Here is a 17,007-nt window from a genome sequence, read left to right on the forward strand (position 1 = left end):
AGTCTGGTATGGAGCTGCCAATGAGAGTGACAGATGAAGGCTGCCAAGGGTGGGGAGGACAGCTGAAAAGATTATTGGGACTGACCTCCCTTCCATCCAGGAATTATACCAGCCATGGGTCAGGAAGTGAGTGGATAAAATCGTGGCAGATATGAAGCACCCAGGTCACAAACTGTTTGAACCGCTTCTATCAGGCAGACGCTACAGGTCCAATCCCGTGAATTCGCCCAGATCCATTAAAAGCTTCTTCCCACTAGGTGTCCACCAGCTGAACAATGGGGGTCATTCCGAGTTGATCGCTCGTTGCCGATTTTCGCAATGGAGCGATTGAGGCTAAAATGTGCATGCGCACGGTACGCAGTGCGCATGCGCTAAGTATTTTAACACAAAACTTAGTAGATTTACTCACGTCCGAACGAAGAATTTTCATCGTTGTAGTGATCGGAGTGTGATTGACAGGAAGTGGGTGTTTCTGGGCGGAAACTGGACGTTTTCTGGGAGTGTGCGGAAAAACGCAGGCGTGTCAGGGAAAAACGCGGGAGTGTCTGGAGAAACGGGGGAGTGGCTGGCCGAACGCAGGGCGTGTTTGTGATGTCAGACCAGGAACGAAACGGCCTGAGCTGATCGCAATCTGTGAGTAGGTCTGGAGCTACTCCGAAACTGCTAAGAATTTTCTTTTCGCAATTCTTCTAATCTTTTGTTCACTATTCTGCTAAGCGAAGATACACTCCCAGAGGGCGGCGGTTTAGCGTGTGCAATGCTGCTAAAATCTGCAAGTGAGCGAACAACTCGGAATGACCCGCAATATCTAACAAGTCTAGCATGTATAATATGTCTAATATGTCAAGTCTATCGTACAGATGCAATGTGCAGTATGAACTCATAAGTGTAATGTATCCTACGTTTTTCCCCCTTCTTATGCTATGTATTCCCCATGCATGTTGCTGCTTGGCGACGAACTCTACCCCAAAAAATTCCTAGTGTACGTGAGTACACCTGGCCAATAAAACTGATTCCGATTCTGAATCGTATTTGCAGATGCTTTGCAGTTCAAATTCTGATTTTACTCCCGTGTTTTTCTTTATATCTGAGTTTTAAAAAAAGACTAAACTCACCTGATAATGCAATCTTGGTCAAACACGATTCTTAGTAAATTTACCCCTTATGTTCAACTATATCAGTGATCCCTTTAGTGCCATAGCTGAAAGGTGAGTCTATTGCATCAGAAAGTACATTACAGTTGCATTGTTTTTTAATGCTATTTCTAAGCATCTGCCATCTTGTTTCCCTACAGGTCATTCTAAGTTTATTTCTTTAATTTTACTGCATAAAAAATGTACATGTTTAATAAAGTTATTAATATCTAAAAAAAATAAAATCCTGTATAAATGGTAACATTTAATTTTGTCTTTTTTACTGATTTTATTTAAATTGGGTCTTGGAATGATGGCTTGTTCCATTTATTTTCAGTGCATAGTGTTACTTTAGTGTGAGAAAAAGACTATTTTAGGTTGTGAATACTAGAGATGAGCGGGTTCGGTTTCTCTGAATCCGAACCCGCACGAACTTCATGTTTTTTTTCACGGGTCCGAGCGACTCGGATCTTCCCGCCTTGCTCGGTTAACCCGAGCGCGCCCGAACGTCATCATGACGCTGTCGGATTCTCGCGAGGCTCGGATTCTATCGCGAGACTCGGATTCTATATAAGGAGCCGCGCGTCGCCGCCATTTTCACACGTGCATTGAGATTGATAGGGAGAGGACGTGGCTGGCGTCCTCTCCGTTTAGAATAGATTAGAGAGACACTTGATTTACTAATTTTGGGGAGCATTAGGAGTACTCAGTACAGTGCAGAGTTTTGCTGATAGTGACCACCAGTTTTATTTATAATCCGTTCTCTGCCTGAAAAAAGCGATACACAGCACACAGTGACTCAGTCACATACCATATCTGTGTGCACTGCTCAGGCTCAGGCCAGTGTGCTGCATCATCTATTATCTATATATAATATTATATATATCTGATTATCTGTCTGACTGCTCAGCTCACACAGCTTATAATTGTGGGGGAGACTGGGGAGCACTACTGCAGTGCCAGTTATAGGTTATAGCAGGAGCCAGGAGTACATAATATATTATATAGTGAGTGACCACCAGACACACAGTGCAGTTTATTTAATATATCCGTTCTCTGCCTGAAAAAAGCGATACACACAGTGACTCAGTCAGTCACATACCATATCTGTGTGCACTGCTCAGGCTCAGGCCAGTGTGCTGCATCATCTATATATATTATATATCTGTCTGACTGCTCAGCTCACACAGCTTATAATTGTGGGGGAGACTGGGGAGCACTACTGCAGTGCCAGTTATAGGTTATAGCAGGAGCCAGGAGTACACAATATTATATTAAAACAGTGCACACTTTTGCTGCAGGAGTGCCACTGCCAGTGTGACTAGTGACCAGTGACCTGACCACCAGTATATATAATATTAGTAGTATACTATCTCTTTATCAACCAGTCTATATTAGCAGCAGACACAGTACAGTGCGGTAGTTCACGGCTGTGGCTACCTCTGTGTCGGCACTCGGCAGCCCGTCCATAATTGTATATACCACCTAACCGTGGTTTTTTTTTCTTTCTTTATACATACATACTAGTTACGAGTATACTATCTCTTTATCAACCAGTCTATATTAGCAGCAGACACAGTACAGTGCGGTAGTTCACGGCTGTGGCTACCTCTGTGTCGGCACTCGGCAGCCCGTCCATAATTGTATATACCACCTAACCGTGGTTTTTTTTTCTTTCTTTATACATACATACTAGTTACGAGTATACTATCTCTTTATCAACCAGTCTATATATTAGCAGCAGACACAGTACAGTGCGGTAGTTCACGGCTGTGGCTACCTCTGTGTCGGCACTCGGCAGAACGTCCATAATTGTATATACCACCTAACCGTGGTTTTTTTTTCTTTCTTTATACATACATACTAGTTACGAGTATACTATCTCTTTATCAACCAGTCTATATATTAGCAGCAGACACAGTACAGTGCGGTAGTTCACGGCTGTGGCTACCTCTGTGTCGGCACTTGGCAGCCCGTCCATAATTGTATATACCACCTAACCGTGGTTTTTTTTTCTTTCTTTATACATACATACTAGTTACGAGTATACTATCTCTTTATCAACCAGTCTATATATTAGCAGCAGACACAGTACAGTGCGGTAGTTCACGGCTGTGGCTACCTCTGTGTCGGCACTCGGCAGCCCGTCCATAATTGTATATACCACCTAACCGTGGTTTTTTTTTCTTTCTTTATACATACATACTAGTTACGAGTATACTATCTCTTTATCAACCAGTCTATATATTAGCAGCAGACACAGTACAGTGCGGTAGTTCACGGCTGTGGCTACATCTGTGTCGGCACTCGGCAGCCCGTCCATAATTGTATATACCACCTAACCGTGGTTTTTTTTTCTTTCTTTATACATACATACTAGTTACGAGTATACTATCTCTTTATCAACCAGTCTATATATTAGCAGCAGACACAGTACAGTGCGGTAGTTCACGGCTGTGGCTACCTCTGTGTCGGCACTCGGCAGCCCGTCCATAATTGTATATACCACCTAACCGTGGTTTTTTTTTCTTTCTTTATACATACATACTAGTTACGAGTATACTATCTCTTTATCAACCAGTCTATATATTAGCAGCAGACACAGTACAGTGCGGTAGTTCACGGCTGTGGCTACCTCTGTGTCGGCACTCGGCAGCCCGTCCATAATTGTATATACCACCTAACCGTGGTTTTTTTTCTTTCTTTATACATACATACTAGTTACGAGTATACTATCTCTTTATCAACCAGTCTATATATTAGCAGCAGACACAGTACAGTGCGGTAGTTCACGGCTGTGGCTACCTCTGTGTCGGCACTCGGCAGCCCGTCCATAATTGTATATACCACCTAACCGTGGTTTTTTTTTTCTTTCTTTATACATACATACTAGTTACGAGTATACTATCTCTTTATCAACCAGTCTATATATTAGCAGCAGACACAGTACAGTGCGGTAGTTCACGGCTGTGGCTACCTCTGTGTCGGCACTCGGCAGCCCGTCCATAATTGTATATACCACCTAACCGTGGGTTTTTTTTCTTTCTTTATACATACATACTAGTTACGAGTATACTATCTCTTTATCAACCAGTCTATATATTAGCAGCAGACACAGTACAGTGCGGTAGTTCACGGCTGTGGCTACCTCTGTGTCGGCACTCGGCAGCCCGTCCATAATTGTATACTAGTATCCAATCCATCCATCTCCATTGTTTACCTGAGGTGCCTTTTAGTTGTGCCTATTAAAATATGGAGAACAAAAATGTTGAGGTTCCAAAATTAGGGAAAGATCAAGATCCACTTCCACCTCGTGCTGAAGCTGCTGCCACTAGTCATGGCCGAGACGATGAAATGCCAGCAACGTCGTCTGCCAAGGCCGATGCCCAATGGCATAGTACAGAGCATGTCAAAACCAAAACACCAAATATCAGTAAAAAAAGGACTCCAAAACCTAAAATAAAATTGTCGGAGAAGCGTAAACTTGCCAATATGCCATTTACCACACGGAGTGGCAAGGAACGGCTGAGGCCCTAGCCTATGTTCATGGCTAGTGGTTCAGCTTCACATGAGGATGGAAGCACTCAGCCTCTCGCTAGAAAACTGAAAAGACTCAAGCTGGCAAAAGCACCGCAAAGAACTGTGCGTTCTTTGAAATCCCAAATCCACAAGGAGAGTCCAATTGTGTCGGTTGCGATGCCTGACCTTCCCAACACTGGACGTGAAGAGCATGCGCCTTCCACCATTTGCACGCCCCCTGCAAGTGCTGGAAGGAGCACCCGCAGTCCAGTTCCTGATAGTCAGATTGAAGATGTCAGTGTTGAAGTACACCAGGATGAGGAGGATATGGGTGTTGCTGGCGCTGGGGAGGAAATTGACCAGGAGGATTCTGATGGTGAGGTGGTTTGTTTAAGTCAGGCACCCGGGGAGACACCTGTTGTCCGTGGGAGGAATATGGCCGTTGACATGCCAGGTGAAAATACCAAAAAAATCAGCTCTTCGGTGTGGAGGTATTTCACCAGAAATGCGGACAACAGGTGTCAAGCCGTGTGTTCCCTTTGTCAAGCTGTAATAAGTAGGGGTAAGGACGTTAACCACCTCGGAACATCCTCCCTTATACGTCACCTGCAGCGCATTCATAATAAGTCAGTGACAAGTTCAAAAACTTTGGGTGACAGCGGAAGCAGTCCACTGACCAGTAAATCCCTTCCTCTTGTAACCAAGCTCACGCAAACCACCCCACCAACTCCCTCAGTGTCAATTTCCTCCTTCCCCAGGAATGCCAATAGTCCTGCAGGCCATGTCACTGGCAATTCTGACGAGTCCTCTCCTGCCTGGGATTCCTCCGATGCATCCTTGCGTGTAACGCCTACTGCTGCTGGCGCTGCTGTTGTTGCCGCTGGGAGTCGATGGTCATCCCAGAGGGGAAGTCGTAAGCCCACTTGTACTACTTCCAGTAAGCAATTGACTGTTCAACAGTCCTTTGCGAGGAAGATGAAATATCACAGCAGTCATCCTACTGCAAAGCGGATAACTGAGTCCTTGACAACTATGTTGGTGTTAGACGTGCGTCCGGTATCCGCCGTTAGTTCACAGGGAACTAGACAATTTATTGAGGCAGTGTGCCCCCGTTACCAAATACCATCTAGGTTCCACTTCTCTAGGCAGGCGATACCGAGAATGTACACGGACGTCAGAAAAAGACTCACCAGTGTCCTAAAAAATGCAGTTGTACCCAATGTCCACTTAACCACGGACATGTGGACAAGTGGAGCAGGGCAGGGTCAGAACTATATGACTGTGACAGCCCACTGGGTAGATGTATGGACTCCCGCCGCAAGAACAGCAGCGGCGGCACCAGTAGCAGCATCTCGCAAACGCCAACTCTTTCCTAGGCAGGCTACGCTTTGTATCACCGCTTTCCAGAATACGCACACAGCTGAAAACCTCTTACGGCAACTGAGGAAGATCATCGCGGAATGGCTTACCCCAATTGGACTCTCCTGTGGATTTGTGGCATCGGACAACGCCAGCAATATTGTGTGTGCATTAAATATGGGCAAATTCCAGCACGTCCCATGTTTTGCACATACCTTGAATTTGGTGGTGCAGAATTTTTTAAAAAACGACAGGGGCGTGCAAGAGATGCTGTCGGTGGCCAGAAAAATTGCGGGACACTTTCGGCGTACAGGCACCACGTACAGAAGACTGGAGCACCACCAAAAACTACTGAACCTGCCCTGCCATCATCTGAAGCAAGAAGTGGTAACGAGGTGGAATTCAACCCTCTATATGCTTCAGAGGTTGGAGGAGCAGCAAAAGGCCATTCAAGCCTATACAATTGAGCACGATATAGTAGGTGGAATGCACCTGTCTCAAGTGCAGTGGAGAATGATTTCAACGTTGTGCAAGGTTCTGATGCCCTTTGAACTTGCCACACGTGAAGTCAGTTCAGACACTGCCAGCCTGAGTCAGGTCATTCCCCTCATCAGGCTTTTGCAGAAGAAGCTGGAGGCATTGAAGAAGGAGCTAAAAGGGAGCGATTCCGCTAGGCATGTGGGACTTGTGGATGCAGCCCTTAATTCGCTTAACAAGGATTCACGGGTGGTCAATCTGTTGAAATCAGAGCACTACATTTTGGCCACCGTGCTCGATCCTAGATTTAAAGCCTACCTTGGATCTCTCTTTCCGGCAGACACAGGTCTGCTGGGGTTGAAAGACCTGCTGGTGACAAAATTGTCAAGTCAAGCGGAACGCGACCTGTCAACATCTCCTCCTTCACATTCTCCCGCAACTGGGGGTGCGAGGAAAAGGCTCAGAATTCCGAGCCCACCCGCTGGCGGTGATGCAGGGCAGTCTGGAGCGACTGCTGATGCTGACATCTGGTCCGGACTGAAGGACCTGACAACGATTACTGACATGTCGTCTACTGTCACTGCATATGATTCTCTCAACATTGATAGAATGGTGGAGGATTATATGAGTGACCGCATCCAAGTAGGCACGTCACACAGTCCGTACTTATACTGGCAGGAAAAAGAGGCAATTTGGAGGCCCTTGCACAAACTGGCTTTATTCTACCTAAGTTGCCCTCCCACAAGTGTGTACTCCGAAAGAGTGTTTAGTGCCGCCGCTCACCTTGTCAGCAATCGGCGTACGAGGTTACATCCAGAAAATGTGGAGAAGATGATGTTCATTAAAATGAATTATAATCAATTCCTCCGCGGAGACATTGACCAGCAGCAATTGCCTCCACAAAGTACACAGGGAGCTGAGATGGTGGATTCCAGTGGGGACGAATTGATAATCTGTGAGGAGGGGGATGTACACGGTGATATATCGGAGGGTGAAGATGAGGTGGACATCTTGCCTCTGTAGAGCCAGTTTGTGCAAGGAGAGATTAATTGCTTCTTTTTTGGGGGGGGTCCAAACCAACCCGTCATATCAGTCACAGTCGTGTGGCAGACCCTGTCACTGAAATGATGGGTTGGTTAAAGTGTGCATGTCCTGTTTTGTTTATACAACATAAGGGTGGGTGGGAGGGCCCAAGGACAATTCCATCTTGCACCTCTTTTTTCTTTTCTTTTTCTTTGCATCATGTGCTGATTGGGGAGGGTTTTTTGGAAGGGACATCCTGCGTGACACTGCAGTGCCACTCCTAGATGGGCCCGGTGTTTGTGTCGGCCACTAGGGTCGCTAATCTTACTCACACAGTCAGCTACCTCATTGCGCCTCTTTTTTTCTTTGCGTCATGTGCTGTTTGGGGAGGGTTTTTTGGAAGGGACATCCTGCGTGACACTGCAGTGCCACTCCTAGATGGGCCCGGTGTTTGTGTCGGCCACTAGGGTCGCTAATCTTACTCACACAGCTACCTCATTGCGCCTCTTTTTTTCTTTGCGTCATGTGCTGTTTGGGGAGGGTTTTTTGGAAGGGACATCCTGCGTGACACTGCAGTGCCACTCCTAGATGGGCCCGGTGTTTGTGTCGGCCACTAGGGTCGCTAATCTTACTCACACAGCTACCTCATTGCGCCTCTTTTTTTCTTTGCGTCATGTGCTGTTTGGGGAGGGTTTTTTGGAAGGGCCATCCTGCGTGACACTGCAGTGCCACTCCTAGATGGGCCCGGTGTTTGTGTCGGCCACTAGGGTCGCTAATCTTACTCACACAGCTACCTCATTGCGCCTCTTTTTTTCTTTGCGTCATGTGCTGTTTGGGGAGGGTTTTTTGGAAGGGACATCCTGCGTGACACTGCAGTGCCACTCCTAGATGGGCCCGGTGTTTGTGTCGGCCACTAGGGTCGCTTATCTTACTCACACAGCGACCTCGGTGCAAATTTTAGGACTAAAAATAATATTGTGAGGTGTGAGGTATTCAGAATAGACTGAAAATGAGTGTAAATTATGGTTTTTGAGGTTAATAATACTTTGGGATCAAAATGACCCCCAAATTCTATGATTTAAGCTGTTTTTTAGTGTTTTTTGAAAAAAACACCCGAATCCAAAACACACCCGAATCCGACAAAAAAAATTCGGTGAGGTTTTGCCAAAACGCGTTCGAACCCAAAACACGGCCGCGGAACCGAACCCAAAACCAAAACACAAAACCCGAAAAATTTCAGGCGCTCATCTCTAGTGAATACATTCTAAGACAGTGCAGACATTTTGACATCCAGTACTGCTTAATTCCTTGATCTGATTTCATACCTCAGAATTAGCACATCAGACAATTTTCTCACAGTCTCTTGCGGCACCAACCTTTCAAAGGCAAAGGCTTTTTGCATTTTCCTTATACATTTAATGTGGGTGAATGTATGTTCATTTTTAAACTGAAGATGTTCTAAAACAGAAGTGGCGTTTGTGCTATCCGGTAATGCAGTAAATGATTGCTGTAGGGAACAGAACCATCTCAGGTTCCTGACCTGTCCTAACTTTTGAATGTGCTTAAAACATTTCACTCCTTATTTTGTCTTACACTTATGTTACTTTGCATCTTTGATGATAGATTCTTATTGGCAATGATTTTTTGGCAATGATACACTAGCATGTTATTAATGTTGAAGACATTGATCATTTGTTAGCTCCTAGAGCTTTTCTTAGCAGCAGATAATAACTGATCTTTAAGAAACTAGGGAGTTGATATTGTTTAGAAGTAAGTAACCAATTTGTTAACAATTATCATTCTTTAAATGAATTTACAAGATGTGGACATTAGAGACTTAGGGGGGAATTCAATTACAGGTGAAGTAATCCGCCCAGCCCAATCAGTACCGCAGCTGCTGCGCTTTAGGGCAGCCCAATCTCACACAAAATTCCATAGGGTAGCGGGCACTTTTGTGCATATTCGGGATTCGGCCGGCAGAGCAAAGGGAACGAGATATGGTGCCTTCACCAGTGTTTAAACACTGCGGCAATGGCAATTTGCACACTTTGGCCAGAATTGAATTCCTCCCTATATGATGTTCACAGCAAATTCACATTTAAGAAACCAGTTGTCATTAGTTTCCCACAATATAGTGACCTTGATTAGATGTGCACTGTACGTTTTCTAAAGGTCCTTAACCTCTAAGATGAAACAGATAACAAACAATAGAAATATAGGGCTCTGTTTAGAACATTGGAGAGAATAATAAATTAACTTTGGGGGTAATTCAGACCTGATCGCTAGGCTTCATTTTCTCACAACCTGCTATCAGGTCCAAACTGCGCATGCGTATGCACAGCAATGCGCAGGCGCGCTGCACGGCTGATGGGTTTGTGCGATGGATCCGTTCGCATGGGCGATCGCAAGGAGATTGACAGAAAGAAGGCGTTTGTGGGTGGCAACTGACCATTTCAGGGAGGGGTTGGAAAAACGCAGGCGTGTCCATGCATTTTCAGGGAGGGTTCCTGACATCAATTCTGGTCCCGGACAGGCTGAAGTGATCGCAGCGGCTGAGTAAGTCCTGGGCTGCGCAAAGACTGCACAAAATCAGTTTGTGCAGCTCTGCTACACATGCGTTCGCACACTTTCACAGCTAAAATCCACTCCCCCTGTAGGCGGTGGCTATCTGATCGCAGGGCTGCAAAAATCGCTTGCTAGCGATCAGGTCTTAATTACCCCCTTTATTTGGTGTGGTAATTTGGTATGGGATGAATATTATATTATCATTGTTAGATTATGTTTCCTTGCATGTATAGTTGTCTAAAACATTTAATTATTATCTCTATAAAATGAAGATAATTTAATTAATGACTTACATTTTTCACATACTGTATGTATTTATGGGATGGGGATGAAATGCCTATGGGTGGGATGCTGGCAGTCAGAATACCGACCATGGTATCCCGCTGTTTAGAACCCCATCAGGGGTCGGGAAGCATGCTACCCCTCACCCCCTTACCCCCTAACCCTCCCTTACTGCTGCCTAACCATAGCCCTCCCTTACTGCAACCTAAACCTAACACCCCCACCACCACCCACAGTCTAACCCTCCCCGGTGGTGCCTAAATCTAACACCCCCTTCCCGCAGCCTAAACCTAAACAAATTAACCCTAACCCTCCCCAGGGATGCCTAAAACTAACCCCCCCTTCCCGTAGCCTAACCCTTACCCTCTCCCCGCAGCCTAAGCCTAACCTCCCTCCCCCCTGCAGCTTACCTCTCCGGTGGCCCGGCTGCGACTGTGATCCTATTCGGGATGCCAGTGCCGGCATTCTGATCAATGTTGGGATTCTTGCATTGGTATTTTGATAGCCGGGGTCCCGACGGTCAGGATCCTGACTGGATCTCATATTTACATGGCGTTCAATGAATCTACCCTACCTAATCACTTTTTACAGATAAAAAAGGTAAATCAGGACTATTTTCAGAATAGCGTCAATACATGCATCTTGCAGACTATTACACAAGGAACATTGTGTCATGGGCCCATTAATAAAATAAGAAAAGAAGGTTAATAAATTGAAAACCATTACTTGCACAACCACTGTACTTAATGAAAAAGACATGCACATGGATTATCATGGTAAAATGGAGTTTATCCTGGGAGAACGAACAATTTACTCAGTATAATAGACAAAACTGTTGGACTGGGGCATTCACAGTTTTATGCCACACTGTGTCATTTCAATGCTAAACAAATTGTTGTGGGTTGCGGTAACCAGAACTCAGCTACTACTGTACTTTCACTGGCAATCCTTTTAGTCAGTCATGGAACATTTCATAGAGGATGGGAAATATAAAGCCCCAAAATGTAAAACAATAAAAATAAACATGACCTTGATTATTCTTAATATAAATTAGATTATACATAAAAGTGCAGAATCTGTGAAGAGGAAAATATCAAAATTAATTAAGGTAAAACTAGAAATGCTGTCATTAGCAGCACTGTCAGATGATGTTTTTAATATTGCTGACATGAGCTTTTCAATCTTATGCCACAGATTTTCAAAATGCAACGCAAGGGGTCTGTACTGGGATCTAATAAATACGTGGGCATGCTCCATTGGATATTCACACCTGCTTTTCCTGTGCTTGGTACACCTTATCTATTATTGTACTCTCCTATCTATTTAGAATTGCAGCTACGTACAGACTGAAAATACGTAATTTAAAAATATGTCACATGTACAGTATCGCAAATACTTTTCCAAAAACTAAGAATGTACTGCATGTAATGCTTGTTTCCTTGTTTTGTAAAAGTTAAAGGACAGTATTTATCCTGCTTTTCAGACACCCAACCACTGTTGTGCATTCTTGCCCGATTCAAAGTTGCACATGTGTGTGAAGCAGATGAGTCCACCTTGTATGCTCTCTCTCTCTCTCTCTATCTCTCTCTCTCTCTCACTCTCTCTCTCTCTCTCTCTCTCTCTCTCTCTCTCTCTTTCTCTCCCTTTTTATTTTTGTTTCCTCTATTTCTCCTTCATTTTCCCTCTCTTCCTCTTTACAAAACTCTATCACCCTCAATTTCTCTCTTCCTCTTTCCATGTCCCTCATTCTGGGGGTCAGTCCGACCCGTTCGCACACAGCGGTTCTTCCCTGCGGTGCGAACGGGTCAGAAATGTGGCTGTGCGGCGCCCGCATGCGCGTCGTTGCCCAGCCAGGACCGAAGAAAGCGGTCGCAGGCCCGATTGCAAGAAGATTGACAGTGGGAAGGAGGATCGGGGTGTCTACTCACCGTTTCCCGGGCATGGTAAGGCGAATGCAGGCGTGTCCAGGCGTTTGGAGGGCGGATGTCTGACGTCACAGCCGGGACCTTCATCGCTGGATCCGTCACACTGGGTAAGTAGGTGCAGGGCTGGTCTTGTTCTGCACAAAACTTGTTTAGCATAGCAGGGCTGCACTAGCGATCGCAGCCCTGCTATGCTAAAATACACTCCCCCATAGGCGGCGGCAGGTTGATCGCACGAGCAACAAAAAGTTGCTGCGTGCGATCAACTCGGAATGACCACCTCTTTCTCTCAGTCCCTCTCTTTTACAGTTTCCTTCCCTTTCCCTCTCCCTCACCTCCACCTGTCCTTCTCCCACCTCCTCTAACTATCACTATTTCCCTTTTGCTTACTTCTCCAACAGATTTCTCTTGTTCTTTCTCTTTCTCCCACTCTTCCTTTCTCCCGTGCCTCTCCCTCTCTCTTACATCCATCTTTCCATCCTGTTACTCCTCTGTAGCAAGATAGCTGTCACTTCTCAGAATCAGCTTTAATGGCCAGGTATACTTGCGTATACTAGGAATTTGTCTTCGGTTTGCTATACAACAGCCAAGTAGGTAACAGATAAGCAGGTGGGGGTCAAGTAAAGTCATACAGATAGGTATACCCTAGGGACACAAGTGAGTTACATGTACGTCTAGTCAGTCAATGTTCAGGAGTTCAGCAGGTGGACCGCTTGGGGAAAAAAACTTTTAAGGCTTCTGGTGGACTCAGCGTGAATGGCCCTGTAATGCCTGCCTGAAGGATGCAAGTTAAACATGCTGTAGCCAACGTGTAGAAGGTCCTTTACTATCTTCGTTGCCCGCTTTTTAGCTCTGGACAGGTACAGGTCCTGGACTGAGGGAAGGTCAGCTCCGATGATCTTCTCTGCAGTTCTTACCACCTTTTGGAGCCTGCATCTGTCCCTCGTGCTGGGGGAGCCGTACCATACCAGTATCAAGGAGCACAGTACCGACTGCACAATCGCAGAGTAGACGAGGAGCAGAAGCTTCTGTGGGATGTTGAACTTCCTTAGTTGCCTGAGGAAGACCAACCTCTGCTGCACTTTCCCAAAAGTGGCATCAGTGTTGTACCCCCATTTAAGGTCCCGGGAGATTGTGGTCCCTAGGAACTTGAAGGAGTCCACTAGCGATACCACACTGTCAGCATTTGTTAGCAGAGGCGCACTAGCTGACTTCTTCCTGAAGTCCACTATCATCTCGACAGTTTTGAGGGGGTTGAGCTCAAGGTTGTTGGGGCTGCACCACTGGGCCAACCAGCCTACTTCCCGTCTATAGGCCGATTCATCCCCGTCCTTGATGAGGCCAATGACGGTGGTGTCGTTGGTGAATTTGATGATCTTTACTGATTGTGCCTCTGAGGTGCAGTCACTTGTGTACAGGGAGAAGAGCAGGGGTGAGAGGACACAGCCCTGAGGGGCCCCTGTATTAATAAACCACGTTTGAGAGGTAAATTCTTCCGATTTCACCACCTGTGTCCTATCTGTCAGGAAGTCTACTATCCAGGAACAGGTAGCTTCTGGGACCCCTTATTAAAGTAATTTGGGGTGGAGGATGCTGGGAACGATTGTATTGAAGGCAGAACAGAAATTGACAAACAGGACCCTTGCGTAGGTAATAGGAATGTCTAGGTGCAGTAGAATGTAGTGCAGGCTCAGGTTGACTGCATCCTCGACACACCAATTTGATCGATAAGCGAACTGTAAGGAGGCCAGTCAAAGTTTTAAGGTGATTCAAAACTAGACGCTCGAACGTTTACATGACCACAGACGTCAGTGCTATCGGCCTGTAGTCGTGCAGGTTCATGATAGAGGGTTTCTTGGGGACCAGGATGATAGTGGACCTTTTGAGGCAGGAAGGGACTTTCTGTAGCTCCAGCGATTTGTTGAAGATCTTTGTGAATATGAGGGCCGAGCTGACCCGCACATGCTCTCAGGGCAGATGGTGACACTGCGCCAGGACCCAGAGCTTTCCTGGATTTGGTCCTTTTGAACAGTGCCTCCACTTCTTCTTGGGTGACTTGCAGTGCCTGGAGTTGGCCGTTGGTGTTTCGGGGCATTGTAGAGGTGATTGTTTGGGTCGCAGGGGACTTCTTTTGTGAACCTGCAATAAAAGTGGTTCAGCTCGTCTGCTAAGTCTTGGTGCATGGTGGTGGACTTCGATGTTTTCTTGTAGTTGGTTATGGATTGCATTTCTTTCCATACAGATACGGGGTCATTGGTGGAGAGATCATTTGTCAGCTTGTCCGATAACCGCTTTTTTGCTAGCCTGATTTCTTTAGTCAGAGAGTTCCTAGTTTGGTTGTATAGTGCTCTGTCACTGCTGCTATAGGCCTCCTCTTTGGCCCAACGAAGTTGCCTGAGCTGGGCGTTGAGCCAGGGCTTGCTATTGTTGTAAATGTGATAAGTATTGGTAGGTACACATATGTCCTCACAGTAGCTGATGTAGGATGTGACAGTGTCTGTCAGGTCATTCAGGTCAGTTGCAGAGGCTTCGAAGACCACCCCATTCTGTGCAGTCGAAGCAGGCCTGGAGCTTCATCTTAGCCTTGTTGGTCCATTTCTTAACAGTCTTGATAACAGGCTTAACCGCTCTCAGCTTCTGTGTACAGGTAGGGAGTAGGTGGGCGAGGCAGTGGTCAGATAGGCCGAGTGCAGCACGTGGGATAGACTTGAGGGTAGTGTAGCAGTGGTCAAGGGTGCGCCCTTCCCTAGTGGGACACTTGACTTGTTGTTGGTAATTAGGTAGTTCCTTGCTCAGGTTAGTTCTGTTGAAGTCGCCCAGCACTAAAAGCAGAGAGTCTGGGTGTTTTTGTTCTATGTCGGATATGCATATGGCCAGGTGGTGCAGGACTTCGTTCATGCAGGCAAGGGGAGGGATGCACACTACCACAAGGACAATTGAGGCATATTCCTGAGGGGAATAGAAGGGGTTGCAGTTGATACTTAGCATCTCCAGGTGAGGGCTACATGATTTGCCTAGGGTCGTGACACTGGTGCACCAACAGTCATTGATGTAGAAGCAAGTTCCACCACCCTTCATTTTTCCTGAGAGAACCTTGAAGCATTATGCCCTGAAGAGACTTAAGCCAGGCAGAGGCATTGGGTTGTCCGCAATATGGTCAACCAGACATGTCTCCGTAAAGCAAAGGACAGACGACCCTGTAATGCCTGACCCTGCGCTGTCCAGAAGGAGGGACAGTTCATCAAACTTGTTTGCCAGTGAGCACACATTCGAAAGCAGGATCACGAGAAGTGCAGACCGGTGCCCTCGCCACCGCCACCTCACTAATGCGCCTGTGTGACAGCCTCTCCTCTGAGCCCAGGTCCTTCTACTAGGGCCGACATGAGGGCCTTTGTCATTCTCTGTCTGGGGCTGCCGATCCGTTTGCCAGTCGCCACTCCAGCTGCGGGGGGCCACGGCCGCTCGTTCATCCACTTTGGCGTCCATGACGTTTGCATCCCTGCCACACAGGGCAGAGAAGGCTTCAAGGGCTGCTGATCTGCCTGCCTATGGGCCTGTACATGGAATAAGCACTGCGGGAGCTCTCTAACTTAGGAGGGCTTCCCTGCTGTATTTGGTCACCAGTGGGGTAGACAAGGGCAGGGGAAAACAAGGATAAACAGGTATTTTGGCTGAGCTGCATAGCTTGGAGGCAGCCATCTGCGGCGCCATCTTGGATTGTAATCGCTATAATCGTTATTGCTATAATTTATTTCTGCTCTTTAATCCAATAGGTATATTTGAAACAAGTGATAAATAAAATAACTTTGATTTTTCTGTTGCTGATTTAGACAATTATTCCAGGACAAAGCAGGCTTGTGGAAAGGTGTTAGAATCTAATTCCTATTGTGTAGGAATTGTGTATTCTGTAGGTGTGAAAAATCTCCTTTGAAGTAGATTCATTGTGGGGGTAGTGATAACATGTGTCCTCGGGAATGGCTCCTGCAATTCGAAATGAACAGTGACCCTTCAGCAATTCAATGCCTGAATATACTGTACATTAGTTGATTAATGCAAGAAGGCAGAGGTATTTGTTGCTCAGAGAACAGAGGTGAATGATGTCTAAGTGAGGGGCTGGATGGAGCCAAAGGTAGGTTGTAGTTAACAGTACCTTGTCTGGGATGTCCAATGCAGAGCACAGTAGATACCAAACTGAAATACTTCTCAGTGGAGAGATGCAGAGGTTTCAATGCAGTGTGTATCTCAGCGCAGGAATGCAATCCGTTGGTTTTGATGAGATGTCCGTGTAAAGTAGTACAAGTTAAAGGTAAGTCCTTGGATATTTATGATGATTTATAGGTCAGTTGTGCTGAATTTAAGCTGTTTTATGGAGATGATCAGGAGCATGCAAAAGGTGAGGCAGCCATCTTGGCTGGCATAACAATATCTCATAATCATTCTACCTCATACTTTACCTCATTCTAGTTATAGTGTTATATTTAATCAAACACGATGTGTGGTCACAAATGTGTGGCTGCAGAAATAATGAATAATGATGGAAGAGCAACATTGCACAATTGACTACACACACCTATGGGGGCACAAGGTAAAATGTGCAATGTGGCTTCAATGTGCAATATTCCAATGGCACATAGTATCAAGACTGCATAAATTAAATGACTAGTCACGTGATGACTAGGCTTATGTAGTAAGTTGTCAGATGAGATTTTTTTTAAGAATATCTAACC

This window comes from Pseudophryne corroboree, chromosome 6 (genome assembly GCF_028390025.1).
Source record: "Pseudophryne corroboree isolate aPseCor3 chromosome 6, aPseCor3.hap2, whole genome shotgun sequence".
Taxonomy (NCBI): domain Eukaryota; kingdom Metazoa; phylum Chordata; class Amphibia; order Anura; family Myobatrachidae; genus Pseudophryne; species Pseudophryne corroboree.